Genomic DNA, 9,423 nt, shown 5'->3' on the forward strand with positions numbered 1-9,423 from the left:
GAGGAGTGGGAAACATTTCCACAGGGAATGGAATTTTTCAAGGAAGATTTCCTGGAGTTGGAAAAACAAGAATGAGACAAGTGGGCAAAAGAAACTGAATCAACCATAAATAATACTGGGAAGTGTGTGACAGTCGTTTGTGATATTGCCTTTCCTTACCCAGGTCATTATCTCTTTCTCTCAATTTAGGCTCTTACCGATGTGCCCAGACCAGGCCTGCCATGTTGTCCACCAATGCTTCAGAACCTTCCCCTCTCCTTTTCTCACCACCAAAGCTCACTTGCTCAGTATGTTCTAGACTCTTGGGAACCAGTCAGAAACTAACTTACTGATCTGAAGTCAAATATTAATAGGCTGCTAATAGCTTTTTGTTTCCTCGCGTCACAGAACTTTTGTCTACCTTCATTCATGAGAGGGACTGACTGGTGAAAATTTCAGGTCTAGAACAGGGGAAAGTAGGGGGCAGATTTTTGGTCAGAGAAAACTTTGCTGTGCTGCACAGGCAACTGCCTCCTTAGCCCTTGGGTGGAGTGAGCCTTGAATAGAAGAAAAGGAAAACCAAGTGGAATGGGCAGGTCCTTCCCAGTACACTCCTTTGATGTCCTCAAAGCGCTAACAACCCTAAAAGGCACGTCAAAGTTGCAGCCATTCCCTTTAGCATTCACACTCGTTGTCACAATCTTTTTTGATTCTTTCTCTTTTGAGGCTTCCCCAATCCCTGCTTGCCTCAGACCCAGGGTCTGTTGCCATCTGCAGTTGCCACCAGCTGGTAGACCAAACGCTATAGCTTCCACCATCTTCGGGCCTCCATTTTAATTTTAAGTCTGTCTCTCTCCAGCCATCTACCAACAGTGGGCCATTTCTCGATCACCTATCATATGTAAGATCTTGTCATTCTTCCTGGCTACTACTGAGATTGTGTAATATGTGGAGCTTTATACACTGGGCCACTAGTTATCTCACAAAAGGAGATATGTTTGGGCTACTTCCCCAGGAAGGGAGATAGTTTTCAATTTATTTACACATCTGTTCCTTTTTTTTTTTTTAATGTGCAAACAAGTCAACTNATGATCAACCATCCTGTCTTGCCCAGTTTCCTGCGATGTTCAGGAATCAAGAGAATGGACAAACCAGGATGGCTGATTACCCTCAAACATTTATTGACTGCCCACAGTTTACCGAGCACGACTTTAGGCACCGATGGGTTGCCTTCTAGGTGAGCATTAAATGAATGCCAGGGCAAATGATGCTTAAGGCAGAAATGTTTAACGACCAGATCTCTGAGGGGTGGGAGGGGGAAATCTCTGATATGTAGCATATGCTGATTTCTGGGGTGTAAACACTCCCACCATAGCCAATTTCAAGCTATCAATGTGATGTCATTAGACATGGAATAGAGAAGAGATGCAGAGTAGAACACCATCATTTAACATTTCCTGCCACACAGATACAATAGATGGGAATAACCTCAAGAGTGCAGATAACAGTAAAATGTAAAATAATTAGGGAGTGAGGAGTTTAGAGTATTTATGATTTTATTTTAATAAAATTTAATTGCAAGTTCATATCATTTAATTTCTAATAATGGCTTTAACAACTGACTTGCAAAACTCCTGAAAACGTAACCACCAACTTTCATGAGTCAGTATGCGCCAGTTCCAGCACATTACTGAAAGAATCCTGGGAAAGCTACTCCTTTTCATGCACAGGTCTCATTCCCACTGGTATGCCACAAAAGACTGAAAACCCACCATTTAACCTATTCCCTTAATCTGAGCTCTGCCTTTGATATACTAAGAAGAACAAGATTAGGAATAAGGACACTTAAATTCTAATCCCACTCTTATGAATTGACTGTGTGATCTTGACCTCTTTGGACTCTTAAGTTCCTTATCTGTAGAATAAGGAGGTTAGACAACTGGTGTTCTTAAATCAATCTTTCAGATATACTTGTGTGTGTGTGTGTGTGTGTGTGTGTGTACATGTGTGTTTACAGCTATAGTGAGGTATAATTCACATACAATGAGCTAGACATATTTACAAAGTATAATTTGATGAATTTTGACTAAAATCACCACTACAAACAAGATAATGAGCATATCCATCACCTCCAAATATTTTTCTGCCTCTTTATAATGCATCCCTTCCTCTCTCCAAATCTGTTGCTAGGCAACCACTAATCTATTATTATACAATACTTTGAATTTTCTAGAATTTTATTAAAGTGGAATAATACAGTAAGTATGTATGCTGTTCTTATAATTATTTCCTTTCTTCTGCTTGCTTTGAATTAAACTTGATCTTTTTCTAGTTTCTTATTGTGGAAGCGGAGGTCATTGATTTAAGAGCTTTCTTTTCTAATATAGCTTTTTATTGCTATAAATGTCCCTCTAAGCACTGTGCTAGCTATATTCCACAAATTTGTATGTCTCATATTTTCATTTCACTCTTTAAAATACTTTCTAATTTTCCTTGAGACTTACTCTGGAGCCATAGATTATTAATAAGTGTGATATTTGTTTTCCAAATATTCAGAGAATTTTCCATATATCTTTTACTGATTTTTAATTTATCTCCATTGTGGTCAGAGAACATATTTTGCATGACTTGAATCCTTTAACTTTATTGAGACTTGTCATATGACCAAGACATGGTCTATCTTGGTAAATGGTCAATATGCATTTGTAAAGGGTATGTTTTCTGCTGTTGTTGGGTTGAGTGTTGCATAGGTGCCAACTAGGTCAAATTTATTATTTCTGTTGTTCAAATCATCTATATATTCTTGCTTATTTTCTATCTCCTTGGTTTATTAATTATTGAGCAGGTTGTTGAAGTCTCTGACTAAAATTGTGGATTTGTCTATTTCTCCTTGCTCAGTTTTTGTTTCATATATTTTGAATGTGTTGTTTAGGTGCAAATATTTTTATGCTTTCATGATGAATTAACTACGTTATTACAAAATAGTCCTCTGTATTTCTGGTAATTTCCTTTACTTTGCAATCTTCTTTCTCTAATAATAATATAATCACTCCAGCTTTTTATTTTTTTTTTTTAATATTTTTTTATTTATTTCTGAGAGAGAGACAGCGTGAACAGGGGAGGGTCAGAGAGAGAGGGAGTGACAGACTCTGAAACAGGCTCCAGGCTCTGAGCTGGCTGTCAGCACAGAGCCCGACGCGGGGCTCGAACCCACAAACCGTGAGATCATGACCTAAGCAAAGTCGGACGCTTAACCGACTCCAGCTTTTTAAAACTCAATGTTAACATGGTGTATCTTTCCCCTATCTTTTATGTTTAGCCTATTTGTGTTTTTATATTTAAAGTGGGTTTCCTATAGGCAGCATATAGTTGAGTTTTTTAAAGATTTCTATTCTACCAATCTCAGCCTTTTAATTGCGTTGCTGTGAGACCATTAACTTTAATATGATTATTGATATGGTTGTTTAAAACTACCACCTTATTTTTTTCCCAGCTCCACTTGTTATCCAATGTCTGAAAACTGCCATTTCATATATTTTGCCCATTTTTTTCAGTTGTTAATGTGGGAAGATGAATCCATTCACTGTTACTTCATCATTGCTGGAAGTAGGAGTCCTCCACATTTTTTCATACTGATTTGTTATTTTTATCATGGATATTTGCCTTGTCCTTATACGTATGCCAAATATGTTCCTCCAGTTTATCACTGGTCTTTTCATCTTATTTACATATTTTTCTCATAAAGAGATTTTTAATTTTGATGTTCTCAAATCTTTCATTCTTTTCTTTTGGGTTTTTGACATGTTTATAAAGGCCTGCCCTATATTTTCTTCTCAATCGTCATGTTTAAAAGAAGAAAAATAACTCCTCGGTATAAATGAGTTTTATTTTTAACATCAAGTTTATTAATTATAAAATCAATACATGCACATGGTAAAAACATCAAGTAGAACAGAGGGCTATAGATAAAAATGAACACCTCCTTTCCTCTTCTCTCACTGCCCCTCTTTGCCAAATTCCTCTTGACCAGAGATAACTGCTATTGGCAATTTCCTGTATATATTCTTCCACATGTATTCTGGACACATACACACACATGTGTATTTATCCTTTTGTGTACAAATGAGACACACACACAAACACCCACACACGGAGTTCTGCAATCTTTCATTCAACGTTATATCTTTGAGTTCTTACTGTGACGGAGTTGTATCAGATTTTTACCAGACTGACAGAGGGACCAGGGCAATCAGAGGAGATGGAGGGGGATGTGCACAGGAAAAGGCATATTCATCTCTGTGAAGCCAACACTTAGCAGAAAACCTGGCACATAATAATACTCAATAAATAAGTCTTAAATAACTAAAAGGAAAGGACTTAAGAAAACAGGAAACAAAATGGTCTTGATCATCTCAGGCCAGATATGGTCTCCTAACCAAAAGTTACCATCTCCCAGGGCAGCAGGGAACAACATATGATGATGGATGAGGACATGGAGCAGCTAGACTTCTTGCGGGCAGTAACTTCCCACTGTGCCTCCTCCCCCACTAGATTTACTATCTCCAGCACACACATTTAGTTCATATGCAGTTAGCACTGACTGCACAGCAGGAAAATCTGGGAGCTCAAAGACTACACAGCTGAGTTATACTACATTTACACACTCATACAAATAGCTACCATTATAGTACCTACTGTGGGTAGGCACCATGTTGGGAACAACAGCCGTACAAAGCTAATGCCAATTTATCCCCATTTTGCAGATGAGAAAATAGCAACTGTTAGAATCCAAGTGACTTGTTCAGGGTCACAAAGCTAGTCAAGTAGCTTCCAGAGACAAGTCTGTATCTTAATTGGGCCAGTCTACTTTTCTGCCCATCCCATACCACATTAACTCTTATTTCATGGACTTTGTGCTATTTTCCCTGCATGGCATTCCCTTCCTCCACTTGTCTCATCTGGTGTTTTGTAGAAGCTAGGCAGAGAAACATGGGGTTATGTAGGATCCATGCTAGGCCATGCAATTTGCTGTCACAGGTAAGGAGTCAGCCAGCCATAGGAGTCCATGAAAAACAACAAACACCCGGAGTAGGTATTAAAAGTTCAGAAAGGGAGTTGAGCCTGGGAACTAAAAAGCACCCTCGGCTAGAATGTAGATACTGCCACAGCTCAGGAAACTAAAGCACACATTTCTCTCTCCTTCGGTGCTTTTGGTGAGCTACTCACAAACATAGCCCTGTTGCCTGTAGTCTTACAGCCACTAGCCAATATATCTTCCCCATCTCAATTCTGCCCATTCTCAAGGCCCACATCAAGTTGCATCTCCATGAAGCCTTTCCATATTAACGGAACTCATTCCTCTCTCTTTCCTCTGTGAATTATAGTTTTACTTAAAATCAACACCATGAGATATAACATATGTTTGTATACCCTCTTGCCCTTTAATCATTTCAAGTGTCTTCTTTCCTTAAGTTGACTCCTTGTTTTTTTTAATAGTAAAATTTGTGTTCTTTTGGGGTTTTTTTGGTTTGTTTTTTAACTATAGTTTATAGTCGAGTTGGTTTCCATATAACACCCAGTGCTCATCCCAACAGGGGCCCTCCTCCATGCCCATCAACTCCTTGTTTCTTTAAGTTGACTCCTTCACATCCCTTTTCTATTGTTTCCCTGTCTGGTTTGGGTGTTGTAAACCTGGCTAGATTCCAGTCCTAATTCTCTCACTAATGAGCTGTGTGACCCAGAGCTAGTCACGACCTCTCTGAGCCTCATCTTCCTTTTAAGGTTTCTGTGAGAACATAGTAAGCATTATAACACAACATATGAATGTAAGGTACTATTGCTGAAGACATTTGAACTAAAGTGCCTCTGACTTTCACATCCTACTTAGTAGATGATTCTAAGTAAGAAATAGAAATCACTGCTGTTTGTTTCACACTAGGGTCCTTGGCAAAGGTCAACAGATTTAGAATAAGAATATTGCACAACTGTTAAAGATGGTGACAGATGGAGGGGGTCTATGTTCAGCTCATTCAGGGGCTCTCCTTGGAAACTACCAGGTGATTCCAGGCTTGCTCACTTTTAAAGCTTCCATCTTTCTGAATGTTTCTTCATGTAAATGATCCGTGTCAATGCTATGAAAAATGAAAAGAATCTCATGTCAAGCCAAGCCAGCAGATGCCTTCAGTAGCTTTCCTATCCGCGAGGATAAGATTCCCATTCCACTTGCTCCATAGCACCACCACTCTGTTACTTCACCCACATCTACCTCTCCCTCAGCCTTAGCTCCTTCCCTTGAGAAAACGCTGAACTTCCTCTTGGACCCTTACTCTTGTCCCTATCTGCCTTTATTCAAGGCCCCACTGCATTAGTCCATGAGGCCCTGCTCCTGTATATGGAACGTCTCCCTCTCTATGGGCTCCTTTCACTCAGGCCAGATTTGCGTATCCTCAACAAGCCAGAAAAAGAAAAGACCAACTCCCTCCCTCCTTCCTGCAGTTCCACCAGTGCTCCCAGATACAGCCCTGCATCTCTTCTCCTTTTCACAAACTTCCTTAAAAAAATTTTTTTAATGTTAATTTTTTTATTTTGAGAGAGAGAGAGAGAGAGAACATGCGGGGGAGGGACAGAGAGAGAGGGAGACAGAATCCGAAGCAGGCTCCAAGCTCTGAGCTGTCAGCGCAGAGCCCAACACAGGGCTCAAACCCACAGACTGTAAGATCATGACCTGAGCCAAAGTCGGATGCTTCACCGACCGAGCCACCCCGGCGTCCCTCCTTCTCACAAATTTCATGAAGGATTAGTCTCTGCTCCTTCTCTCTTCCTCACCTCCTATCTTCAAGTCACTGCAATCTGGTTTCTGGCCCCACCATGCCACTAAAGCAGCCCTTGAGAAAGTCACCTCTGGCCTCCTAATTAGTAAATCCAATGGATGTATGTTTCAGTACTTGTCCCCTTGGACCTCTCTGTTGCATTTGATACTGTTGAGCACTTCTTCCTTGAAACTCACTTTTCCCATAGCTTCCAGGACACCATTTCTCTCCCGGTTTACTCCGTGGGTTTCCCTTCCCATACCCATTTCTTAAAAAGTTGGTATTTCCCAGGGCTAATTCCCCAGAGATTCTTCCTCAGAGGTTCCTCTCTTCTCATTCTCCCAAGAGGATCTCATCCATTGTCATGGCTTCAGCTACCATCTCCAGGGCACAATCTTATATCCAACTGCCTACCTGCTAGAAAACTTCCCAGTGTCTATCAGGGACTTCAAACTCCACATGTGTGTCCCTGATTAAAACCCATTGACTACAAAAGAAGGTACGAGCTCTATGAAGTGTGTAGTGAGGTACAGATTTTAGTTTTTAATGGATAGAAACTAATCTTTATCTAGCAAAGTGAAATGAGTAACCATGCTAATTATGAAATTGTAGGGTAGGTAGATATTTAATGTCATACAAGTGTAACAAGACCTTCAGATCTTTTATACTGACTTAGCAAAAGTTGCCTTACCTCTTGATTTTGTAGAGCCCACTATTGGGCAAGAGGTAGGCCAATATGCTTAGGAAGCCCAGAGGTCTTCTGAGAGTTAAAAGACCAGTTATTTTCAACCCTTTCTTTCCAAATTTAGAATTAGGAACATGTATGAGGGCGAGCTAGGGCCCTTATCCAAGCTCCAGTGCCAGGGAAAGGCACCACAGATCATAAAATAAGATTATCTTGATGAAAGAAGCTTTAAGTGGGGCCCCTGACTCAACTGAGGGGCCTATATCTTTGGGGGCAAAGGCAGGTTTCAGAAACATTAGGATTGATCATTAAGCTTGTTCCAACGTGCTGACAATAAAGACTGCAGTCACTTCTTTTGAGAAAGACACCATGGAGGTCCCTAAATCCCTGATGTTGAGATATATAGATATATCTGTGGCTGATTCCAGAAGCTCCTTTAGACCCAAACCACCCTGACACATACAGTACTTTAGAGAACAATAGCTGTATGTTTGGGTGTGGACTAATATATCTGTAACCTTAGAGTCCAAGTATAATGGCACTGCAGGGCTAGCAAGGATCCAGACCAGCCAAGGCATGGAAACCAAACGGTCCGGGAACCAAACTTCTGTGGGGCTGGTTAGGGTCAGTTCTTAGGATTAGCCCCCTGTGGCAGTGGGAAACAGCAGCGGCAGTGGACTGATTCTTTAACCAACTTTGGAAACAAAAGTAGCTCTATCTTGGGGACCAATTTTGGAAAGGTGAGGAGAGGCCTCAAAAGGTACCACTGCTAGAGTGTGTGTGTGCGTGTGTGTGTGTGTGTGTGTGTGTGTGTGAGAGAGAGAGAGAGAGAGCGAGAGAGCTGAATTTGCACTCAGAATTCTGCTAACACGTCTTACTAATCACATATGGCATACAATGCCTTAACTAACCCCTCAGTCTCACTTCTTGACACATTCTGCTTTGTACTTTATGCTTCAGCAATAGCAAACTCCTTGGATATTTCCCATCCCTTTCCCCATCAAGTACCATAAAATGTACTGTTTATTGTATGATACCTTTCTGATGCTATCTCCTGAGCTTAGACTACCCTTCTCCATCCTTACCACCATTTCTTCTGGCAATAGTCCTGAGACTTAATTCAGGTGGTCCTTCTTCCAAGAAGTCTTCCCTGTCCGTCTTGGATAGGGTGGGTTGTCTCCTGCCATGATCCCTTAAGACCTCATGATCACCTTATTGCATTATTCAGTTTACGTGCCTGTCTCTACCACTAAGCCCACTGGCCCCTGAAGAGCACAGATCATGTCTCACGTCTCATTCACTCTTGTCTCCTAGCACCTGGCACACTTACTTGCCTACCTCATAGCAGATATTCAGCAAGTACTTAGGGAATGAATGAAGGTGAGCTGTCACTCTGAGGCCACAATCTTTTATCCTTTGACCTTCTGAATGTCTAGACACATATTTTTTATTGGACATATCATTAATTATCTCCTCTCTTTGCCTCTAGATGCTCTAAATTACTAAGTGGTCTTCTATATCTATTTACTATATGCAAAGCAATGGGCCAGGAACTTTTTATTGGGGCAGGGCGAGAATACAATGAGGAATAAGATTCAGCCTCATACTCAAACAGCTCTTAGAAAATAACCTTCAGGGGGCGCCGGGGTGGCTTAGTCGGTTAAGCGTCCGACCTTCGCTTAGGTCATGATCTCGCGGTTCGTGGGTTCGAGCCCCGCATCGGGCTCTGTGCTGANACGCTCTGTCTCTGTCTCTCAAAAATAAATAAATATAAAAAATTTTAAAAAAAGGGGCGCCTGGGTGGCTTAGTCGGTTAAGCGTCCGACTTTCGCTTAGGTCATGATCTCGCGGCTCGTGGGTTCAAGTCCCGCGTCGGGCTCTGTGCTGACTGCCAGCTCAGAGCCTGGAGCCTGTTTCAGTCTGCGACTCCCTCTCTCTCTGACCCTCCCC

Source organism: Crocuta crocuta, unplaced genomic scaffold, assembly GCF_008692635.1.
Source record: "Crocuta crocuta isolate KB4526 unplaced genomic scaffold, BGI_CrCroc_1.0 scaffold737, whole genome shotgun sequence".
Taxonomy (NCBI): domain Eukaryota; kingdom Metazoa; phylum Chordata; class Mammalia; order Carnivora; family Hyaenidae; genus Crocuta; species Crocuta crocuta.